At 39.8% G+C, this 23,442-nt stretch overlaps 1 pseudogene across 1 annotated transcript in view; it reads right to left on the reverse strand.

Annotated features, from left to right (window-relative positions):
* LOC311170234 (sorting nexin-2-like) overlaps window positions 1-23,442 on the reverse strand; it is an 82,597-nt pseudogene that overhangs the window by 41,958 nt on the left and 17,197 nt on the right. Inside the window, exon 5 of the transcript in view lies at window positions 18,130-18,273. The product of the transcript in view is annotated as a sorting nexin-2-like (transcript). The remainder of the gene's footprint in view (window positions 1-18,129; window positions 18,274-23,442) is intronic.

Consider the following 23,442-nt stretch of genomic DNA (forward strand, 5'->3'; position numbering starts at 1 on the left):
TAATTCAACTAATCAATCAGTTTAGTAAAGTGGCAGGATACAAAATCAACGCGCAAAAATCAGTAGCCTTCCTATACACAAACAATAAATCTGAAGAAGAAGAAATTTAAAAAAAATCCCTTTTATTACCAAAACAAAAAAATCAAATACTTGGGAATAAATCTAACAAAAGAGGTAAAGGACCTATACAAAGAAAACTATAAAACACTGTTAAAAGAAATAGAAGACACAAAGAAATGGAAAGACATCCCCTGCTCATGAACTGGAAGAATTAACGTTATCAAAATGGCCATCCTACCAAAAGCAATATACAGATTCAATGCTATTCCAATAAAAATTTCAATGACATTCTTCAAAGAAATACAACAATTATTGATGAAATTCATATGTATTCACCAACATCCCCAAATAGCCAAAGCTCTTCTAAAAAAAAAAGAAGGGAATGGAGGCATGACACGCCCAAACTTCAAACTATACTACAAAGCCATAATCATCAAAACTGCATGGTATTAGAACAAGAACACACACAGAGACCAATGGAATCAAATAGAAAATCCATAAATAAACCCACAGATTTATGGTCAACTAATATTTGACAAAGGAGGAAAGAATATGCACTGGAGCAAAGAAAGTTTGTTCAATAAATGGTGCTGGGAAAACTGGGTCGCTACATGCAAAAAACGAAGCTTGACTACTACCTCACACCATACACAAAAATCAACTCAAAATGGATGAAAGAACTACACATAAGACCTGAAACCATAAAATACATAGACGAGAATATAGGCGAAATGCTACATGACATGCACATCAAAGACATCTTTACAAACACATCACCCAAAGCAGTGATAGTGAAGGCAAAGATAAACAGCTGGGACTCCATCAAATTAAAGAGTTTCTGCACAGCAAAAGAGACAATAACCATAACAAAGAGAAACCCCACCGACTGGGAGAACACTTTTGCACACAACACTAATGATAAAGAACTGATCACAAAAATCTACAAAGAGCTGATGAAACTCAACAAAAACAAAGAAAATAATCCAGTCAAAAAATGGGCAGAAGAGCTAAAAAGAAACTTCTCAGAAGAAGAGATGCAAATGGCCAACAGGCATATGAAAAAAATGTTCAACATCACTTGTAATCAGGGAAATGCAAATCAAAACTACAATGATATACCATCTTACGTCAGTGAGAATGGCACATATTAAAAAAACTAGCAACAACAGATGTTGGTGAAGCTGTGGAGAAAAAGGAACTCTCCTGCACTGCTGGTGGGAGTGCAAACTGGTCCAACCACTATGGAAAGCTGTGTGAAGATTCCTCAACCTACTAAAGATAGAGCTTCCATATGATCCAGCAATTCCACTCCTAGGTATTTACCCAAATGACACAGAAACAGTAATTCCAAAGGGCACCTGCACACTTATGTTTATAGCAGCACTATTTACAATAGCTAAGCTATGGAAACAACCCAAATGCCCCAAAATAGATGACTGGATCAAGAAGATGTGGTACATATACACAATGGAATATTACTCAGCAATCAAAAAAGATAAACACATGAAGTTTGCAGCGACATGGATGGAGCTAGAAGGGATCATGCTCTTCGAAATAAGCCAGAAAGAAAAAGAAAAATACTGGATGGTCTCACTAATAGCAGGAATTTAGAAAACCTAAATAAGGGACCAGGAAAAAGACTAATCAATACAAAGTAAAAATCAAAATCAACAAGCAACTATAAACCAGAGACACACTACGGGGTGGGGGGGTGGGCGAGGGAGGGGCAGGGAAAGGAAGGACCTGAGTCAAAATAAGTGGGGAGGTGCAATTGTATGGGGAATATAACCAAAATGAAAATGCATATATTGTGCAAAGATGAAAAAAGATGTAAGAATTATATAAAATAAAATATTCAAATAAAAAAAAGTTTTTCTACGAGATGATGGTAAATGCCATGGTAGACTCCAGAGCATGAATATGTTCAATTTATGGAGCCAATTCTTTAATTTTATGTATTTAGACAAACAAAGTGATCATTAAGAGTTGAAAACATGAGAACATTTAACATGAGAGTGGTTCTGGTTTGTGATTTGAGTTGCAGGTTTCTTTCCCTAAAGTCACACTTCATTCACAGAAAGTTTTCCTTTAACACCGATCTTTCTGCTTTCTCACCAAATAAGACATGATTATGGCATTAACTGAAACTGAAGGGATTATCTTTTTAAATGTTAAACTCTGAGGAGATACTTTTTTATCTTACACAAAGTATAAAAGAGCTAGAGTAAATTTTTCCAGAAACCAGAATTTTATAGCAGAAATGCTGGAAGGAATGAAACAAGTTTATCAAATAATTCAAATACAATATTCAATGGTTTAGTAGCTTATGAAAACAACATAAACTCCTACAGCAGAGCCACTCAACATCTGTTCAAAAACCGTAATTCTACACAAGGGTCAATTTTATAAAGGAAATCAGAAATTTTTTATATAAATCAAAAAGGAAGTTTGGAGCTTAAATTTGTAGAATCCCAGTGTCTAAACCCTCAGGGCTTGCAGGGATCCTGATAAGACTGCACTGTCTCAGCAAGAGGGACTCCAGCAGCTCAGGCCCTACCCTTCTGTTTGCAGACTAGGAAGTGGAAAGCCTAGGAAGTGCTCTTGTGGAGAGCAGAGTAGTGCCCTTGGGGCCAACTTGCTAATATATAGTAGAAGCCATCATGAAAATAAGACATATTTAGAAACTTGATGTAGCAATCAACATTTTTAATATATTAAATTGGACCTAAATATGTATAATTTTTTTTGATACACTTTGTCCCTTAAACACAATATTAATATATGCTATTCATTCTATCAGCAAATATTTATTTAGTGCTTGGTGCCAGGCATCGTCTGCAGCTCTGGGAATATAAAAATGAAAAGAGCATGGATCTTATAGTCTCATGGTAGGGGCTGTTGGTAAAATAAATAGGACAACAGAATAAACTGATTGCAACCGAAAGTAATAACTGCCATGAAGGGAACAAACATGAAGTAAGATTAAGAAAACCCAGGAGACATCTCCTCTAGGTAGGCAAAGAGGTGAAGCCTAGGCTGTGATCTTGCCCATGAAAAGTTGGCACCAAGTCTGTGTGTGTGGATGGAAGTCCATGCCAAGCAGCAGAGAGCAGCCTCCCAGGGCTCTAAAAACTGGTAAGATATCACATGTTTGAAAAGCCAAGAAAGACAAGCATGGCAGAGGTTGTGGTGGGGGGTATGGGGGTGTGGAATGAGATGAGAATGAAGACATGAGTGCTGTCCTCTTACATGGCCTTGTGGGCCAGGTTGGAATCTGGAATTTTTTCAGAGTGTGAGGCCAAGCATAACGTTTACAATACTTTACCAGGGCCTCCCGGCTGGTACAAGGGGTTAAGATGCAGCACTATGAAGCTATTTCCGCAGCCACTGCAGCACAAGTTTGATCCCCAGCCAAGGAGGTGACCCACATGGTGCAGCATCCCTCTCCTGACTTGCCCGCTGCTCCCCTCAGCAGTGTATTTCAGTCAGTCTGCCTGTTCTGTTCCCCCACTCTGTCTCTGGTGAATGCTCTCATCCCCCACACCTCTGACCTATACCCTAGTTTTTGTATGCATAAATAAATAAATCTTGAAAACACAAAAACAAAAACAATGTTTTACTAAAGATCCTGTGACAGAAGTTAAATTAAAAAATCGGTGAATTGTTTTAAGAGTAAAGACACACGTGAGAAGCATTTTTTTAATGACAACTCAGGAAGCCGACAGTGTCAAGTAATGAAATCCAACCAGAAAATAATCAGTGATTGTAATACCCGGTTTGCTCAGAAGACTATCAGTTTATACCTATATTCTCAACATCCTGTTGGTGTAGCAGTTTCCCCCCAAATTTCTTTTTTTATTGAAGTATTCTTATTGGTAGTTGCATTAAAATGAGCCAGAATGGGTGGGATGGACAGCTACTTTATGCCAACTTATACCATGATCTCAAGGAATAGCATACCAGATACTTGTGTAATGTTTTCACGTTAACGTATGGTAAAATCAGGAAGAAACCAGCAATAATCCATTTCTCTTTTCCCAACTCTTTCCAAAAGCCATGTAGCTCATATTTCCTTTACAAGGTTACCATACAATTTTACCATTTCATCAATGATAATAGGACTTGTACTCAGTCCTATATGAGTTGTAAAGGACAGATAAACTCCTGGTTTCAGATGGCAGTGGAATAAATACTCCATATCTTTTATTTTATTTTATTTTTATATTCCCCATACAATTGCAACCCCCTTATTTTGACCCCAATCCCTCCTTTCCCCCCTTCCATACCCTCCATTGTGTGTCTCTGGTTCATAGTTGTTTGCTGATTTTGATTTTTTCTTTCATACAGTTATTCTTTTTCCTGGTCCCTTATTTAAGTTTTCTAGATTCCTGCCATGAGTGAGACCATCCGGTATTTTTCTTTTTCTTTCTGGCTTATTTCGCTGAGCATGATCCCTTCCAGCGCCATCCATGTTGCTGCAAATTGCATGTGTTTATCTTTTTTGAATGCTGAGTAATATTCCATGGTGTATATGTACCACATCTTCTTGATCCAGTCATCTATTTTTTGGCATTTGGGTTGTTTCCAAAGCTTAGCTATTGTAAATAGTGCTGCTATAAACATAGGGGTGCAGGTGCTCTTTGAAATTAATGTTTCTGTGTCCTTCTGGTAAACACCTAGGAGTGGAATTGCTGGATCATATGGAAGCTCTATGTTTAGTAGGTCCAGAAATCTCCACACAGCTTTCCATAGTGGTTGGACCAGTTTGCACTCCCACCAGCAGTGCAGGAGAGTTCCTAACCATTCCAGTCACTTGATGTATCAGCTTGTGACGTTCTTTGCAGATACACAAAGTCACCAAGTCACCAGGCTAATGGGAAACATGGAAATAGGAATATATGAAATATGTATAGGAAATAGAACATGAAAAATCTTGCCAGAGAATCCATTGTGTAGTCTGTTGTAGTAGTTTTGCCACTTATGGAGTAATGTAAACCCATGACTATTTATTTTGCTACTTAACAATGCATGTTGCACGACTTCTCATTTTTCAATCAACACTTTCTCTGTTTTAATTTTGTACTTAATTAATTTCAAGTTTCCTCATGTACATATACTTGTAAAGTGCTGGTAGATAATGTTCACACACCACTGGCATAAGGAGAATTCACCATATAATCAAATGATGCCAATTTTATATCCCTGCCATCAGGTGATTGAGATAAATAGTTAACTCTTAAAACAGCTGAAGGTTTTCATCCAAACTTTTCATGGGGTGTAAATCTTTTAGGATTTTATTTTGTTGAAATAGAAATATGTGACATTATTATGAATGTATGTTCAGTTGCCTAATTCCACACTAAAGACAAAACAGTTTGTTTTTGTAGCTATGTTTACAAATACTGATGTTATGCAGAATTGTGGGAGAAAATATCTCTTCCTGATTTAAAACTTTGGGGAAGAAGTATACTTGGACTTGATTGCCCTGCACATGATTCAAGAATGTGTACAAACAAGCTCTGATGTTTTCTACCAACTGAAATAGAACCTATGTTATCAAAGTTTACCAATATTTTTGCAAATACACAAGCAAAATTACCACATAATTTTTCATGGTGATGCTTATGTCAAGCAAGAAAATATCTCAGTTTGGCAATATGTGATTAGCTCTTTGCTGTTCCACGTCAATAGTTTTCAGAAACATTTGAGTCCTATAAGAACAAATTTCTAACTTGACTAAGGTGTCCCATAATGACATTGAATAATTTTTTGTAAATGTGTCTTTTTGGTTACATTTTCCCAAAATCAGGTGGAAATCTTTAATCAAAATATTCAATGATTGGAGCACCCCCAAAAGTTCAATCTTTATAATTTAGCAAATAGTAATTATAAAAATAAAACTTAGAAGTTAGACAATATTAAAATTAAACCACATGAGCAAAGGAAGAACTGAACAAAATAAAGAATAAGAGATTGAATGGTTTCCAATATTTAATTTTAACGTTCCATTATTCTGCTTTGGACTGTTTTGACTTCCATGAAGAAATTTTGGTACAAAAATCATAAAAAAAACTCTATATTAATTTTTGAGTATTTCCACAAATGTTGATACTACAGTATCTTGAAAGTATTTGTCAAGCAAAAGTACAAAATTGATAGTAAAAAAATGCAAAAAAAAGTGCGTATGAAACTATTTTGGCTTAAATATTTATACATTTAAAGCAAGTTGAAAGATAATTTCAACTCACTTTACTCTCACTTTACTAGTTAAGACTTTAAATTTTTAAATTAAGACTAGAGCTATCTGCAGAGCAATGTTAACAATTTTAAATTAATTAACTAGAAAAATGCAAATTTGAAAAGGTATTGGGTAAGTTTATGAAAATTAAAAATAAAAGACCCTATTGGAAAAATTTCATTTTCATCAAAAAAAAAAAACCTAATAATGCTATATTAGGAACAGGCTATATGTAAGAAGTTTATTTTAAAGTATATTATTATGTACAAAGGGTAATTATTTTTCTTATTTTTTAATATTTAAATAGTCACTATAGAAACTTTTTTAGGGGAAGGAAGATGACAGGGTTGTGCCACTGGAGCTTTGGTCTCAGGCCAGCAAGGTATGTCACATATGTGGGAGAGTGAACTTGTACTCTCAAAATAATGTGGTTATGTAAACTAGTGGTAAATCAGTAAAACTTAATAAAAGAAGTTTAAAAAAATTTTACTTTATATGGACATGCTATTTTATTTTTGGAAAACAAATTTTTTGAGGTGTGGAGGGTGAGAGAATTCACCAGAGACAGAGTGGGGTACAGAACAGGCAGATTGACTGAAATACACTGCTGAGGGGAGCAGCAGGCAAGTCAGGAAGGTCTGGTGCACCATGTGGGTTGCTCCCTGGCCAGAGATCGAACTCGTGCTGCAGTGGCTGCAGATAGCCTCATAGGTTGTGTCTTAACCCCTTGCATCACCAGGGAGGCCCTATTTTTGGAAACAATTTTATACCTGAAAATTAGTTTGAATAAAGCAAGCTTACAAAGTCAATAATATAATAAAACTATTTTTTTATTTCACAAAGATTTTTTAAGTTATATAGGCTTAATTATTTTTCTCAATTGCTTCCTTGCCCAAAAATGTCCCAGTCTGTGTGATAAATTACATAGTCATCCTGCTTTGGGCAGTGCCTCCCTGCAGGAATAAGTCTGAGGCACAGGGACTGAACCTTCTGGATATCCAAGCCAATAGGGTATCCCACCATAGAATCAGGCCTCAGAAGCACAAATGCTGGCTTCTACCTGCTATGAGGTGTTCAGTGCTACAAATCACCCCACTAAATCTTCCCTAGGTACATGGCTCTGTCACAAGAGGAGCTTTAGAAGTACTGATAAACCTTTCTCTGCAAGGTCAGACTCAATCTATGGTAAAGGTGGGTCACATACTCCTGAGCTCCTGGCTAATTACAGAGCAGGTCCTGGACAGGTCTTGCCTTGCCTTCTTGTGTCAGGTCACCAGCAGAATGGGAGAAAGTATGCCAGTGAAAAACAAGTCAGAATGCCATGAATCTCTAATTTGAAAATAATGGGGGAAAAGCATTTAAAGGAAGAACTTAAGAACCAAATATAGGAAAAATATTAAATGTGGGAATGTGGTGCTCATTTTTGCAGAGGGTTTCTAAACTGAATTTAAAAACAATTATGGGGCCTCCCCGGTGGCGCAGCGGTTGAGCGCTGGGTTGCGAAGCTGCCCGCGGCCTCTGCGGCGCCGGTTTGATCCCCGGCTGCTCCCCGGCCACCGGAGGAGGGTCCCACATGGCGCGCAGACCTCTCCTGCCGCCCGCTGCTCCCCTCAGCAGTGTACTTCGGTCTTTCTGCCTGCTCTGCTCCCCGCTCTGGCTCTGGTGAGTTCTCTCACCCTCCCGCGCTTCTGACTGTACCCAGTGCATGTATAAACAAAACAAACAAACAAACAAAATAAATAAAACATGCCTCTATAAAAAAAAAAGATTAAAAAAAATAAATAAATAAAAACAATTATGGAGAGTATGGCAAACACATTTTCCCTCATAAATTATTGGATTTGCCCAAAGTTACTACTGTATAAATCACATGACTCCAATATTTTCTCAACTAAGAAAAGTAAAAAGTCTTATTTCACAGAGTTTTAGGGCATGCCCTGCTCCACCTTGAAATAGCAGAGTTCAAAAGTTCTTAGCACTTTGCATTTCTCACAGTATCTGTGTCTCAGAAGTAGAAACTCTGGGATAGATGGGTTATCATTTTCATGTGTTATGGAGCCAAACCAACATCTTCATTGTGTTGTCCTCCTAACTCCTTATCATGAATTTTCTCTCTAGTCATCTGACCTGGTTGCTTGTCATTCTTTCCCCTAATGGGAGCCCTGCTCCTGACAACATTAATTTAACCTAAATACTACTCATTTCTCAATTATAAACTCCAAACTCTTGCACCATAAGTTTTTCTTATTTTCTCAAAATACTTCAGCTCACAGTGATTTTTTTTTTCATTTTTGGAAAATCACAGCATTTCTGGCAAGCCACTTCACCTCCAGTTGTGCTCATTTCTGCCTCTGTAAATGATGACACCATGCGTTCTTAGTGTGTTTTTTGAGAACTTACTAAGCTGATATACATACCTGCATTGGCCATAGAAATTATCTATCAATGTTTGACATTTTTGAGGAAGGAGTAATACTATAGAGTAGCAGAGTGATCCTGAGCTAGCCCCCTGAGCTTATAAAATTATAATTCTTTTGTCATTGGAGTTGAGGTGAAGATCAATGAAGAGAATTAGGTAAAGCTCCTCCTGGTCCAAATAAACTGTGTTTGGTTTTTCTCCCATATTTCCATAAAGACAATTTGTTCATTCACTCATTCCCTGAACATTTTTAAGAGCTTGGGTTACAACTGTGAGTGAAACATAAACTGTCTCCTTTCCCATGACCTGGCAATGCCAGTGATGCTGAAGAATTCAGGATGTCCACAGGAAGGGACCTAATCCAGACTTGGGAAGTCAGTGAGTGAAACTGGAGTTGAGGGATGATAAGAAGGGTTGTGGAGGGGGTGCTCCAAGGAGAAGCACTAAGAACCTTGAGAAGCTGAGATGCAGAAGACCTGTCGCAGCACATTACGTTCAGCACAGCTGGGCACAATGTGGAGAAGGCAATGCAGGAGATAGAATGTACCCCCTGATCCATGTGTCACAATAGTGTTTACAAACACAGTCTGCTGAGGGCCTCAAAATAGCCCCAAAACATGGTCAAGGCCAATATAATTATCTCATTTTAAAGATGAGCCAGCAAATATTCAGATGGATTACATGATTTAATTAACAACAGAGTAAAAGGATTTGTGACAGCTCCTAGACTACAATCAAGATCATTGTTGAGCTCTTGTTTCCTTATTTCCAAGCTAGATGGTCAGAGTTATTAAGACCAATCAATGTCTTAAAATTTCATTTTTGTATCCCTGACAGTGCAAGTCATCTGGTAGGTGGCCAGTAAATGTATGCTAATATTTACATGAATTAATTGACTTTCTATGATTCAACAAAGAGAGAGAGATAAAAACCACAACAACGCATGAGCATGTATGTGAATAAGTAAAACTAAGTTCTATTCTAAACCATTATAATTTTTCTGCATTGTACTTAAGTAATACATAAGCAAATGATGCTACAGCCACACTATATAATTCTATGTAGCTATGGCCCTAACATGGACAAATCTTGGGATGTGCTGAGTGTGTGTGAGCAGTTTGGGTATGGGGGAGAAACAAACTGCAAAACAATGTATTTTGTAGCACATTTTCATTAAAAGTTGTGGAGGTGGGAGAATATATGATACATTTGTTTATGTATAGAGCATCTCTTAAAGGAAACTCTACTGGTAATGGAGAAGAACTGCATAGATGGGCAATACATTGGTGGGAGGGAGACTTATTATATATTTCTCTCAACCATCTTATTGAATTGTCTATTTTTTAAATTATATTAAATGTAAAATATTTACTATCCTTGTTTTTCCTTGATTTTGGTTTTAGATTTCTACCAAAGTAGAAATTAGTCTGGTAAACTTAGAGCTTAATTTCAATTGCAATGGTGTTCCAGCTGGCTACATATACCTTCACCATGAATATTGGTTAATATATTTATTTACATTAACAATTAATGAAAAATAGTGGTATAAATCAGAACTTAACTTTTCATCAATGATGTAAACAACTTCATCATTAAATTGCATAAAAGGTTTGAATATCAGAAGAATACTTTCTCAACTTTTTGCCAGTCCTACTGTAATGGCTACAGATATGACACATTTTGAAGTCAAATCTGCATTGTTACCATTTTATCCATCACATAGCCAGGACAAGCAACAAAATAATAAATCAAATAAATCAAATTCTTCTTTATAGTTTTTGCCAATTTACTATAGTCTAAATTCTCCCATCAAAGCAAATTTTAAGCTATCAACATTACATTATTAAATACAGAACTGGGACAAATATACAATAAATTCACATTATATAGAATTTCCAGTGTACACTAGATGTCAGTGTAGTAAGATAATTTTGCAAACAATGAGTTTTTAATGTTTATTAAATTTGATTTTAGTGTCATATTTTTAATTGTAAGTTTATATGATTTAATTTGTTAAACAAATTTGCTAAACAACTAGATTTAGCTTCTAAAATTCTAACCAACTTCTGTGAGCTTGTGCAAGTCAGCTCCAGCACAGTCTTGCTCCTATGTGAAAAGAAGGTCACCGCAGGTTGATTGAACATTCCAGAATATTTCCCTGTGGTAGAAGAATGTCAAGAATGAATTTCAATAAAAGGGCATCTGTATTTTTTCTGGCAACAAAGGATCTATTGCCTTTACCCTGAATAAAGAGAAATGCCCAATTCCTGTCCGTTGCAATTAATCTCAACACTAAGCAGTTATTAAGGAGAGCTCTTCCTCCTCCCATAAACAGCTTTAGCTGATGTCTGAAAATGGTTCCACACTCACTTGGCTCAGAAAACCCTACAAAGTCAAATAAATCAAGAGGTTTAAATTCAATTTACGAACACTCATAGAGGGCCTCCCCGGTGGCGCAGCAGTTGAGCGCTGGGTTGCGAAGATGCCCGCGGCCTCTGAGGCGCCGGTTCCATCCCCGGCTGCTCCCCGGCCACCAGAGGAGGGTCCCACATGGCGCACAGACCTCTCCTGCCGCCCGCTGCTCCCCTCAGCAGTGTACTTCGGTCCTTCTGCCTGCTCTGCTCACTGCTCTGGCTCTGGTGAATTCTCTCACCCTCCCGCAATTCTGACTGTACCCAGTGCAAATAAATAAATAAATAACATGCCTCTATTAAAAAAAAAAAAAAAAAAAAAAGAACACTCATAGAACTGCCCAGGATGTCAAGGGGATGCCTATCCTAGAAGTTAGCAGGTGCCTGAAAAAGAGCAGCTTTAATTTGTATATAATGAATCAAATTCTTATTTATAGCTTTTGCCAATTTATAATGTTCTATATTCTCCCACTAAAGCTAATTTTAAGCTGCCAAAATTACAATACTGAACACAGAACTGGGAAGACACATACAGTGAATTACCATTATATAAAATTACCAGCATACAGTTATAATTGATGTAAATGAACTTTTAATAAATATACCATAAATATGATCATTATGCTGATTAAAGAAGATAGGTAATACAGTTTATGTACTGTTTGGACCATTTTAAAAAATTCTAGAAAATTTCAATTAATCTATGGTAATGGAAGGCAGATTAGTGGTTACCTTATCAGAGAGGGTAAAGGGAGTGGTTAGAAAGGAACACAAGGGAACTTTGGGATAATGGAAGTGTTTTTTATCTTGATTGTGGTGATGATTCCATGGATAGATGCATATATCAGGACTTATCAAAGTTTACACTTTAAATGTATGCAGCATATTGTATGCCTATTATACCTCAATAAGCTGCTAAAAATAAGGAAGACCAAGAAATGTGTTGCTCAGGGATCTGAATTCACAGTGAATCCTGTCATTCAAGAGGATGCCAACAGTCATGAATCAAGTTTCATTAGTGAAGCTTTCCAGCTATGAAAGAAATACATGGTCTTCTGTTTTTACTCTTACCATGTCTCATGTGATCAGCTCTCATGATGGAAGATCATCAGTTACCACATTTGAAAGCAAAAAGCTGATAATGTGTTTTCACTGCTTTCAATTTATGGTTGCAAATCCTGTGGATGTTTCCTTCTCATGATTGCCCACTATTACACAAACCCAGAAGTTACTTGGGCAGCATGCTCTTTGCAAAAGAAACAGTCCCAATTACTGGGAACAAAAAGTTATATAGGGGCCTCCCTGGTGGCACAAGGGGTTGAGCCCAGCGCTGCGAAGCTGTCCCCAGCCTCTGCAGCGCAAGTTCGATCCCTGGCCAGGGAGCTACCCACATGGCACAGCAGACCTCTCCTATCTCACCCACTGCTCCCCTCAGCAGTGTATTTCAGTCAGTCTGCCTGTTCTGCTCCCTGCTCTGTCTCTGGTGAATCCTTTCACCTCCCCCACACCTCTGGCCTGTACACCAGTTCTTGTATGCATAAATAAATAAATCTTTTTAAAAAGTTATATAATATATATGGGTTATATATATATATATACACATATATAAACGTTTTATATATATATATAAACTAAGTGACAAACTTTACTGGAGTCAATGTTTCTAAAGATTCAAACCACTTAACTCTCTCTCTAGCTAGCTATTTATCATCTACCTATATCTGAGATATATATATATATATATATATATATATATGTAGGTATTTTTGAAGTAATATAGTCACATGATAAATATTGAAAAATGCAGGTATGTACAATGAAAGCCTGAGTCCTGCCCCTGCTGTTTCTGGTCACTCCCTGATGGCGCCAATGTTAACACATTTTGTTTTGTTTCCAGATATAACTAGAACTACATATGTGTATATTCGCTTATTGTCTCTTTCAAAACCCAACAATTTGTGTTTTCACAAGGCTTCCATGTGGTCCTATAGAACACTGACATTTGAGACCCACAGACCTTACACAGTCTTATCCCCTTGGGTTTTTCTGTTATAAAAAGGTGTCCTGGGGCCTCCCTAGTGGCACAGGAGATAAAGTCTCAGAATCACCAGCCACTGTGGCCTGAGTTTGAACCCTGCCAAGGAGCTAACCCATATGGTGCAGCAGACCTTTCCTGTCTCACCTGCTGCTCCCCTCAGCAGCGTATCTCAGTAGATCCACCTGTTTTACTCCCCACTCTGTCTCTGGTGAATCCTCTCACCCACCACACCTCTGACCTAGACGACAGTTCTTGTATGCATAAAATTTTTTTTTTAATCTACAAAATATAAAAGTGCTTGGAAGTGGAGTTGGGAGATTGCAGGCAGAAACACAGACAATGAATCACTCCCCATCTCATTCATTATTCATTTATTATTTTTAAATGCACAACAAATAAATATCCTATATTTAAAAAGTTAAAATTGTATCACCTAAGTAACAGTCTGACATATAGATGTGTCATTGAGGATAAAACTTTTATTGAATATCTTTATGAATATATACTGCATTTTCTCTTCTTGACAGTTATTCTATTTGTATATTTATTTTTTCTCACTAACAGTACATCTAAAACATTTTTCCAAGGAGGGGGCAGTTGGATCCAATAGTTGATGGGGAAGTGGGGGCTGAGGGGGGGGTCCCAAAACTTCAGAGACTCATTTTGAAGGCAGCTTGGGATGAACGTGGATCTGTGGTTGTCCAGACAGGCAGCCCTGAACAAACAATGTAGAATCTAAGGCCCATTACAACCACTCTTATGTGATTGGACCCCAGTTGATGAGTCATGGGATTCAGGAACTGGGGTCGGGCTCAGAAAGAGAAAGTCACAATAGTTAGGTTGGCATCCCAACCTGAGTCTGATCTGGGATTCAAAGTGGTGCTTACAGGGGAAGAGACCTTTGCAACAATTTCCGATCACATTCAGTGGCAAATCTTTTAGTGTTAAAGTTAACCCTGGGCTAGTTCCAGGCTGTAGGTGCTGAACACCTGAATTAGGACATTGTCAGTACAGATGGAAGGGATGGGACAGATTTAAGAAATAATCTGTAGGTATAGATAATGTTGATCTAACATGATGACTGGCAGGAAGGGAAAGAGAGAAGTTCTGTTAAAGGCACTTCTCACTTGTGTTTGCTAAATTCCCAGGCCCTTCCCCGGCAGATTTTGATTCAGTTAGTTTGGAGTGGGACTCGGGAATCTTGTATATCATTCTTACCAAAGAAGACAAATTTCTGGTTGAGAGGATTAGATGGGAGTAAAGTAATTAATGATTTAAGTTTTAAATATGTTGAATTTGAAATATCTTTGGAACATTAAAATGATAACTCAATCTGCTGAGTATTAACTCCATACCAGTGTTTCATGTGTGCTGTTTGATTTAATCCATGTAATATCCTTAAAAGGGAATTACTATTATTACATCCATTTTGTAAATGAGCAAACTGAGTTGTACAGACATTAAATCATTTTCCATTAATTACACTGAAGAGAAGATCTGGGTTTTATATTTTTGTAAAGATTTACAAAATCTTTTTTGTAAATCTATTTATGCATACAAGAGCTGGGGCACAGACCAGAGATGTAGGGGGTGAGAGGACCCACCAGAGACAGAGTGGGGAAAAGAACAGGAAGACTGACCAAAGTACACTGCTGAGGGGAGCAGTGGACGAGACAGGAGAGGTCTACTGTGCCATGTCGTTTGCTCCGTGGTGGGCCAGGGATCAAACTTGCGCTGCAGAGGCTTCAAATTGCTTCATAGTGCAGTGCTTAACCCATTGCACCACCAGGGAGGCCCAAAGATCTGGGTTTTATTATTTTTTTATTTTTTTAATAAATTTTATTTTTATATTCCCCATATAATTGCAACCCCCTCATTCTGACCCCAATCCCTCCCCTCCCCTCCCGCCACCCACCCCCCCAAAAGTGTCTCTGGTTCATAGTTTTTTGTTGATTTTGATTTTCACTTTCTTATAGTTATTCATTTTCCTGGTCCCTTACTTAAGTTTTCTAGATTCCTGCTATGAGTGAGACCATCCGGTATTTTTCTTTTTCTTTCTGGCTTATTTTACTGAGCATGATCCCTTCAGCTCCATCCATGTTGCTGCAAATTGCATGTGTTTATCTTTTTTGAATGCTGAGTAATATTCCATGGTGTATATGTACCACATCTTCTTGATCCAGTCATCTATTTTTGGGCATTTGGGCTGTTTCCAAAGCTTAGCTATTGTAAACAGTGCTGCTATAAACATAGGGGTACAGGTGCTCTTTGGAATTGATGTTTCTGTGTCCTTTGGGTAAATACCTAGGAGTGGAATTGCTGGATCATATGGAAGCTCTATGTTTAGTAGGTCCAGAAATCTCCACACAGCTCTCCATAGTGGTTGGACCAGTTTGCACTCCCACCAACAGTGCAGGAGAGTTCCTTTTTCTCCACACCCTCGCCTACATTTGTTGTTGCTAGTTTTTTTTAATATGTGCCATTCTCACTGGTGTAAGATGGTATCTCATGGTAGTTTTGATTTGCATTTCCCTGATTACAAGTGATGTTGAACATTTTTTCATATGCCTGTTGGCCATTTGCATTTCTTCTTCAGAGAAGTTTCTTTTTAGCTCCTCTGTCCATTTTTTGACTGGATTATTTTCTTTGTTGTTGTTGAGTCTCATCAGCTCTTTGCAGATTTTTGTGATCAGTCCTTTATCATTAGTGTTGTGTGCAAAAATGTTCTCCCAGTCGGTGGGGTTTCTCTTTGTTTTTGTTATTGTCTCTTTTGCTGTGCAGAAGCTCTTTAATTGATGTAGTCCCAGCTGTTTATCTTTGCCTTCACTATCACTGCTTTGGGTGATGTGTCTGTAAAGATGTCTTTGATGTGAATATCACGTAGTGTTTAAACAAAGCACATCTTACCCTAAAGTCTTTGTTCTATCTAACTGTACACACTTGTCTGCAGAGATTTATACCCACAGACACCTGAGTTGGATCACAAGTCAGGGCTAGAGGTAAGATTTGAAATGAAAACTTGTTTTAGATTGCCCTCAGAGAGCCTGTAGACCAAAGTTAAGGTTTTGTTCCTGTTTTAAAAGAGGCCAGAGCAGAAAAGTCCTTAAGGGTCAGCGATGTTTAAGGAGAACCAGGAGAGAAAAATGTTTCATAAACTAAGCAAGTGAATTGCCAGAAGGATTAAATTTAAAGAGTTCTCCATACACAAACACACACACACACGCACACACACAAATTTTTGTCCTTGCCAGAAATGTCAGGGCAGAAGTTCAGTCTCTGCAGACCCAAGAGTGAAGAGACAAGAAGGGGAGGCAACAAGTGAAAACCAGTTTGCTAAGAGACTCAGGTATGACAAAATATTCTTGGGTTTATTTTCTTATTGTTTTCCATTTGGCAGATCATGTGTGGCTCACCCCATTTTCCCAGCAGTAGGGGTTTCAGGGTCAATTACCCCAGGGGTCCTAATGCCCCTGCAGGGCTGGGTGTCCCTCTTGAGCACCAGGCCTCTTGCTGGCCTTGCCAGTGACTCAGCACAAGGATATAAACCAATATAAGCCAGTCTGTTCCTCTTTCCATATGGGTCCCGCCCAGGTGTATAATAGCCAAATTCCTGAACCAGCCGGGGTCACAGGACTATGCCTGCATTCGGGCGCATGACGCCACGAGCCTGGCGGCTGGCATGACACCCTGGAGATGAGGGCCCGGCCATGAGCATGAGCCAGCACCTACTGTCTGGTATTAGCGCCTTTGGTACACAAGCAGCAGATGTCCCAGGAGGCCTACTGGCCCCCTGGCCCCTGGCTTTCCCCATTCAGAGCAGAAAGAGGCCATATGCAGGAGAGATCAGCAATGGAAGCAACAATAGTGATCCAACAACCAGTCTCCACACCAGGCCAGGCCAATACCCACCCCAAACTCCCCAGGCTACTCACCTCTCTAGCTACCCAGGGCAAGAATGCCCAGCCAGCCCAGCACTGGGCAGCACTTACTCCCCATGGTCAACAAACACTCATTTGTTTCAGGAACCCCAAGTCCCCATAATCCCTGGTGAATCAGGATTTTTTGGGAGCAGGCCTGGAGTCAGAGGACCCCAAATGGGTTCTTTTTTGGTTCTTGTCTTCAGTGAAAAAAGAACTCAATATCAAGACCAAAGTTACAGAAAAGCAAGAGATTTACTGTTAGATCAGAAAAAAGATAGGAAAGCTCTTAGGACCCCTTCAAGCGGACCCCTCCAAGTGGAGAGGGGTCCTGAGTGGGTATCCAACTGAGGTGACAAGAAGCACATGCTTTCCAGGTATAGCGGGCAAGGAGTGGGGGTTTGGCCACTGAGTGTCTCCTCATTGTGTTACTTGCTGATTGGCTGGCTGCCAAGGTCCACTGAGTTTTCCCATATTACCCAGCCTACTTTTCTGAGACCAGCTTTGGCCCATTGCTATTGTGTTATTATGTTGGTGTTCTGAACATTCTATTTTTAATTGAATTGGGGGGGTTACCCTCCTGGTCTGCAATTATTTCTCACTCAGGCTGATAAATGCACTTGGGGCTTGGGGCGATCAGTTCTTAACTTATTGTCTATTGCCATTTCCTAACTCCTCCTCTCCCCTCTTATCTGCTCCCAGCCAAGATGTTAAACCACCCTTTCCACTTGATGTCAAGCCAAATAAGAGTGTTCTGCTGCCACCACTAGCTAAGCACAATCTAAGCTTCAGCTCCCACTCCCCCTGTGGATGGTAAGGTGCTGGAGCCTTTCTACCTAGAGCACAAGCTGGCCATCAACAACCATGTCTTTCACCTGCAACTCTGGGTCCATTAGACACTGATGCAGAGGTTTGACCTAGAGCTGCAATCCACCAAAAGGACTAGAAGTTGAACACCAGTTGGTGTGCAGGTCAGTGCAAATGCCACCCCAGTCCCTGCCAAGCCACAACAGGACCTCCCACAAGCCCCTGCATCTCAAGCACACCTGTGCCAGCATGACTCAGCACAATCCAGATTTCTGTCACAGCCTGCTGCTGTTCCCATCTCTTTAGCTGCAGCTGGTCCACGAACCCTCTGTGAACTCCATGCTGCAAGCCCTCCTCAAGAAGCTCCTCGTGCCCGCAGAGCACTGCATCACAAAGATCAAGTGGGATTTCAGCAGCAAGGCTGCCTCTTTAGGGGGAACACCACCCTCAAGGTGGAGGTTGACCTGAAGCAGACCACACACAAGGTGACTCTGAAGTGCTCCATCATATTCTGGTGCATCCAACTGCCTGCTTGGAACCACAATTGCAAGCACTTCCAGTGCTTTGACCTGCAAGCATATCTACAATTCAATTGTGAGTGAAGGGAACCTGGAAGTGTCCTGTGTGCAATAAAACCATTCTGCTGGAGGGCCTGGAAGTGGATCAGTGCATGTACATGTGGTACATTCTGAATTTTATCCAACACTGTGAGTTTGAAGAGGTCAACAAGGACTCCAAGAGCAGTTAGTGACCAGTGCCCATGAAATCAGACCCACACGCTAAGTGTGACCCCAAAGTCATCTCCTCTAAGAAGTTCAAGATCATGAGTCCCAGTCAAATGATCTTGTTTAACATATTGTTGCTAATAGCAGCTCTGGGCCCAGGTCAATCCCTTACCCTCTTCTACCTTCCCCTAAGGGCACCAACTTTAATGATAATAGCAGCCAAGGCAATGACTACCAGGACTAAGGCAACTTTGACTTCCCCCTCAGGAACCCAGGCAGGAAGTCCTTCAGTGATTTCAGGCATGGCGCCTTCATCTCTCTCACCCCGTGACATGCCCAGTAACATGGATATCCTAGAGAAATCCATCACCCCATACAGGAAACAATGCCACCGCTGGTAGCTCTGGCGAGCCCCATCTATTCATATAAAAAGGCTTGTGTGTTCCACACCCCAACAGCCAGGGCCTCCATCTCATCACAGTGATGCTCCTCCACATTTCCAGCTTCCCCTGCAACCATCACAGGCTGCTCCCAGAACCATCCTCACAGCAGTCTGACTTATAACTCCTTCTCAGTCTTAGAGGGTCAAACCAGAGGGCAGGGACCATCACACATGCTGGAACCTTTGTTGGACCTCCTTCTAGAACACATAAATCCTGATGAGCTCTCCTAATACCTCATCCCTGCCTCCCACCTGCTCATCAGTAGTAATAGAGACCTCCTGTCTATCTTCAAAAACAGCTGAAACCTTCCCCCTCTGTTGGGAACACTCCTATCCATTATACCACTTTCTGATAGCCCAAACATACTTTCCCTTTGGGAGCCAGATGAGCCCTCAACACACCCTAAACTGCCCTTCCTAGGTGTGGAAGGGCACACTGGAGCCCATCCTCACCTCAGTGAAGCCAGGTGAGAGGCATATGCAAACCATAGTTTCCTGGTCCCTCTGTGCATACTGAATCCAGTGACCCTCCAGTGCCCCCAAGTCTCTTCCAGTTTCTGGACTGAAGCCTGGAGCCCAACCTCCATGCTTTCTGGCCCAGAACTTCCTTCAGGTGAAGGCCCCCCAACCAGGGCAGGTTTGGAAACTTGGAGGAACAGTGATGCTTGGTGGCAGTGAGAACAGCCAGCAGACTACTGTCATCAGCTCCCAAAGGAAAGCACAAACTAATGGAGAAGAGCTTTCTCAGCAATCAAGATCATCATTTTGACCCTGATCTCTAAGCCCAAATACCCTCTAAATAATCTCTCAAAAAATAGAGAAAAAGAAAATATTCTGTGTGTGAAAGAGAGCCTGCCATTCTTGGGGAAAGTGTCAGGGCCTCCTCAGAGCCAGGACAGCTCAGCAGAGGGCTCCATGGTCTTTGGACTCATGCCAGGGAATGGCCTTGGGGACAGACAGAGTTAAAATATTTGACTTAGGGGGGGTAGGGGGTTGTGAATCAGCAGAGTCAAATAAGAATGGCGACTTGGCCACATGGCTGTGATGCTTCTGGGCCATCTGGTCACTTGGGTGGCCTCTGTCAATTCCTGTGTCTTTCCCTGCTGCTCCCTGGAGCCCTCCCATGCACCCCCTTCTCCTATTTGTGCTCTCAATTTCTATCTCTCTCCCCATGTCCCTCTCTGTGGTCCCTGGTTCTCAGCATTTCTCTGCACTTATCCAGAGCTGCGGTCCTAGCTTTGACTACCAGCAGCACGAGGTTTTCTGTAGGAATCTGCCATTGCCCAGCCCTCCTTTACCTTGGTCCCACTGTGGAGATTTTTTTCAACAGCATGACACTCAGTATGCAAATAAATTATTTTAAGAATTGTTTTAGTAGATATATTTGTGAATTTTTAAAATATTGTCCTTGATAATATTTAACATTTTCATGACCTGGTTATAAATTTTGCTGGAGTTTTTAAAATACCTTGACTCTAATGGAAATGATATAGATCATTTCCCTTTGGGAGCCAGATGAGCCCTCAACACACCCTAAACTGCCCTTCCTAGGTGTGGAAGGGCACACTGGAGCCCATCCTCACCTCAGTGAAGCCAGGTGAGAGGCATATGCAAACCATAGTTTCCATTTCATTTCCATTTCACCACAATCTCACAACTGTAATTTATCAATTTTTTCCATCATTGACAATTTGAAAGGAAAACTGGGATGATTTTAATTTGCATTTTGTTATTTTCATGGTTAGTCATTTTTATGGGTTTCTTAGATATGTATCTCTCCACTCTGAAGTATTCATATTCTTTTTTTATTATGATATTCATGATTTTAATTTGAAATAATTTTTAAGATATCAAAATACCTTAAATATTTACTTTCTATACGGATCACTTTTTTTGAAGTTAGTTTCTTTAACCACTAGGCCATATGTTTAAATTTTTAATTAAAAATTTTTTTCTATAAGAATAGCAATCTCTAAAGAGCACGTTGCAAACACTAAAAAGTGATAAATAACAATATTTGCAAACCTTTATGTATTTTCTTTGTTGATTATATATGTCTTAAAATCTAGTGAGCATCATGGTTGTCATTTTCATCTCATCATCATCATTTTATGCTTCATGATTTAATCCAGGTATCCTTTTCCACATTTTTCACTTGAGTTAAAGATTTCTAACTATCATCACTGTGTAGTATATCTAGAGAGTGGACTTAGAGTGGACTTAGAGTCCACCTAGAGAGTGGACTTTTCCATGAAATACCAATGGTTAACACATGAGCAGCAGATAAGCTGGTTGTTCTTCTATGAAATACCAAATTCTTTCAATGATTTAAAATGAGAGGAAAAGCAGTATTTCATAGTGAGTAAAAGTAAAGTACATATTTTTGAGCCATCAAATCCTAATTTCTAGCCAGCAAGGAATATGCAGGCCTTGCTTCCCCTTGGAGTTTCAGTTTTTTCCTCTGTAAAGGGGTACTCCATCTTGCAGGGGTTGTGAGAACCAAGGGGAGATGCATACAGAGTTTAGTTTCAGGCCTGACACATGGCAGGCCTGTACTTGGGGCCTTTCTTGGTTCTTTGGGCACATTGTTTTTGCAGAGTTCTCCTCCTGAAGCAATATGTTGTTAATGATGTTTTCAAACCTCTTTATAAAATTCCTAGAACCATGAGTCTCTTTGAGTCCTCTTCGGTGTGGACTTAATGTGTTTGTGGAACTATGATAACATATTATAAGTATTACAGGGCAGGGAGAGGGGCACTCCAGACCCCACAAACCTGCCTGCTCTAAATAGGTTCTGCCATCTGCCACATCAACACAAAACATATGAGACTTTAATGGGAAGGAACTTTAATACAATTAGGAAACAATACAGGAAAGGCAAAGAATATAGTTTCTAAATCAAGCACCCAAAGTTACCTGTCCCCTCATGCGTAAAAGCACACCCAAGCAGGATTGGCCCAGAGGAAGGCCCCAAAGCCTGTCATAAGTCTAAAGTACCTTCCAGTGGGGACCCACAGAAAAGGATCAGAAACAACCAGACAAGTCTGGAAGGCAAAGAGCAAAATCAAAATCAAGACAAAAACCACCATTGACACCTCCCCACGGGTCTCTCACCCACATCTGTTTCAACCAGTCCACGACCAAAAGGCAAGTGTAGTTCTTCACGTGTCTCTCTGCTCCATGTGCCTCCTCCAGGTCTCCTTCTGGCTCTCCATCCTGCTTCCTTCCTTCCTTCCTAAGTCTCCTGGGCAGCTTCTTCTCTCCCTGCTCAGCTCCACTCTACCTAGGGTGGGGCAGGAAACCTGGAAACTCCGCCTTTCCTGGGGACCACCCTGTTACATAAGGAGATCCAGAATGTTATTATTTTGGTCATTAGCCTAATAGCAGTTTTTCTGATAAGGGGCCTGGACGAAGTGATTAGTTACCCACCAATAAAAGAGATATTACTGTGATCAAAGAGTTAGTGTTTGCATAATGAACCTCCAGTTAGTCAAAGATACAAAGGATCTTTTTATCCCAATAGGACAGTTGCTCTGACCTATTGATAAGATGGAGAAGAAATAAGTCCTGAGTCCCCACAGCAATTCCTGAAGGATACAAAAACTCTTGCTCCTATGCTCAAACTAAACATTTGATATGGTACAGTGTTGATGCATAAAGTAAGAGAAATTAGTAACCAGATTCTGACTCATGGCTTCACTTTTATTCTTTCAATGAATGAAAATGAGTTTAAAATACTATTTCTTCTCCCCTTTATTAACTTTCGGGTTTTCTAGAGTAAAAGAGACTACTTCCTGGTTAGTCTACTATCACATCAAAAATAGAAATAGAAAGCAAAGTATTGATCTTTTGGGTCTCCCTGGTGGTGCAAGGGGTTTAAATTTTTAATTTAAAAATTAAATTTAAAAAATTAATTTAAAAAATTTAATTAAAAAATAGCACTATGACACTATCAGCAGCCATTGCAGCTTGAGTTCAATCCCTGACCAGAAAGCTAACCCACATGGTGCAGCAGACCTCTCCTGTCTCACCTGCTGCTCCCCTCAGCAGTGTATTTCAGTAGATCTGCCTGTTCTGTTCCCCGCTCCGTCTCTGGTGAATCCTCTCACCCCCCCACCTCTGGGCTACACCCCAGTTCTTGTATGCATAAATAAATAAAATAAATCTTTTTTAAAAATCTTGATCTTTCTGAAGAAACAGAAATTACCTATAACTATAACAAAGTTTCTGATGGTTCAAACACAAATGCTGGCTCACACTCATCTTTCATTTACCTACATCTCACTTTCATTGCAGCTCAGAGGCTTCCCTTGTTAATTCTATGTAATGTCTTGCCCATCACTCACTGTTTGTTTACAACATTTAACCAACATTAAATATTAAAT

The sequence above is a fragment of the Talpa europaea genome (genome assembly GCF_964194135.1).
Source record: "Talpa europaea genome assembly, chromosome: 4".
Classification (NCBI taxonomy): domain Eukaryota; kingdom Metazoa; phylum Chordata; class Mammalia; order Eulipotyphla; family Talpidae; genus Talpa; species Talpa europaea.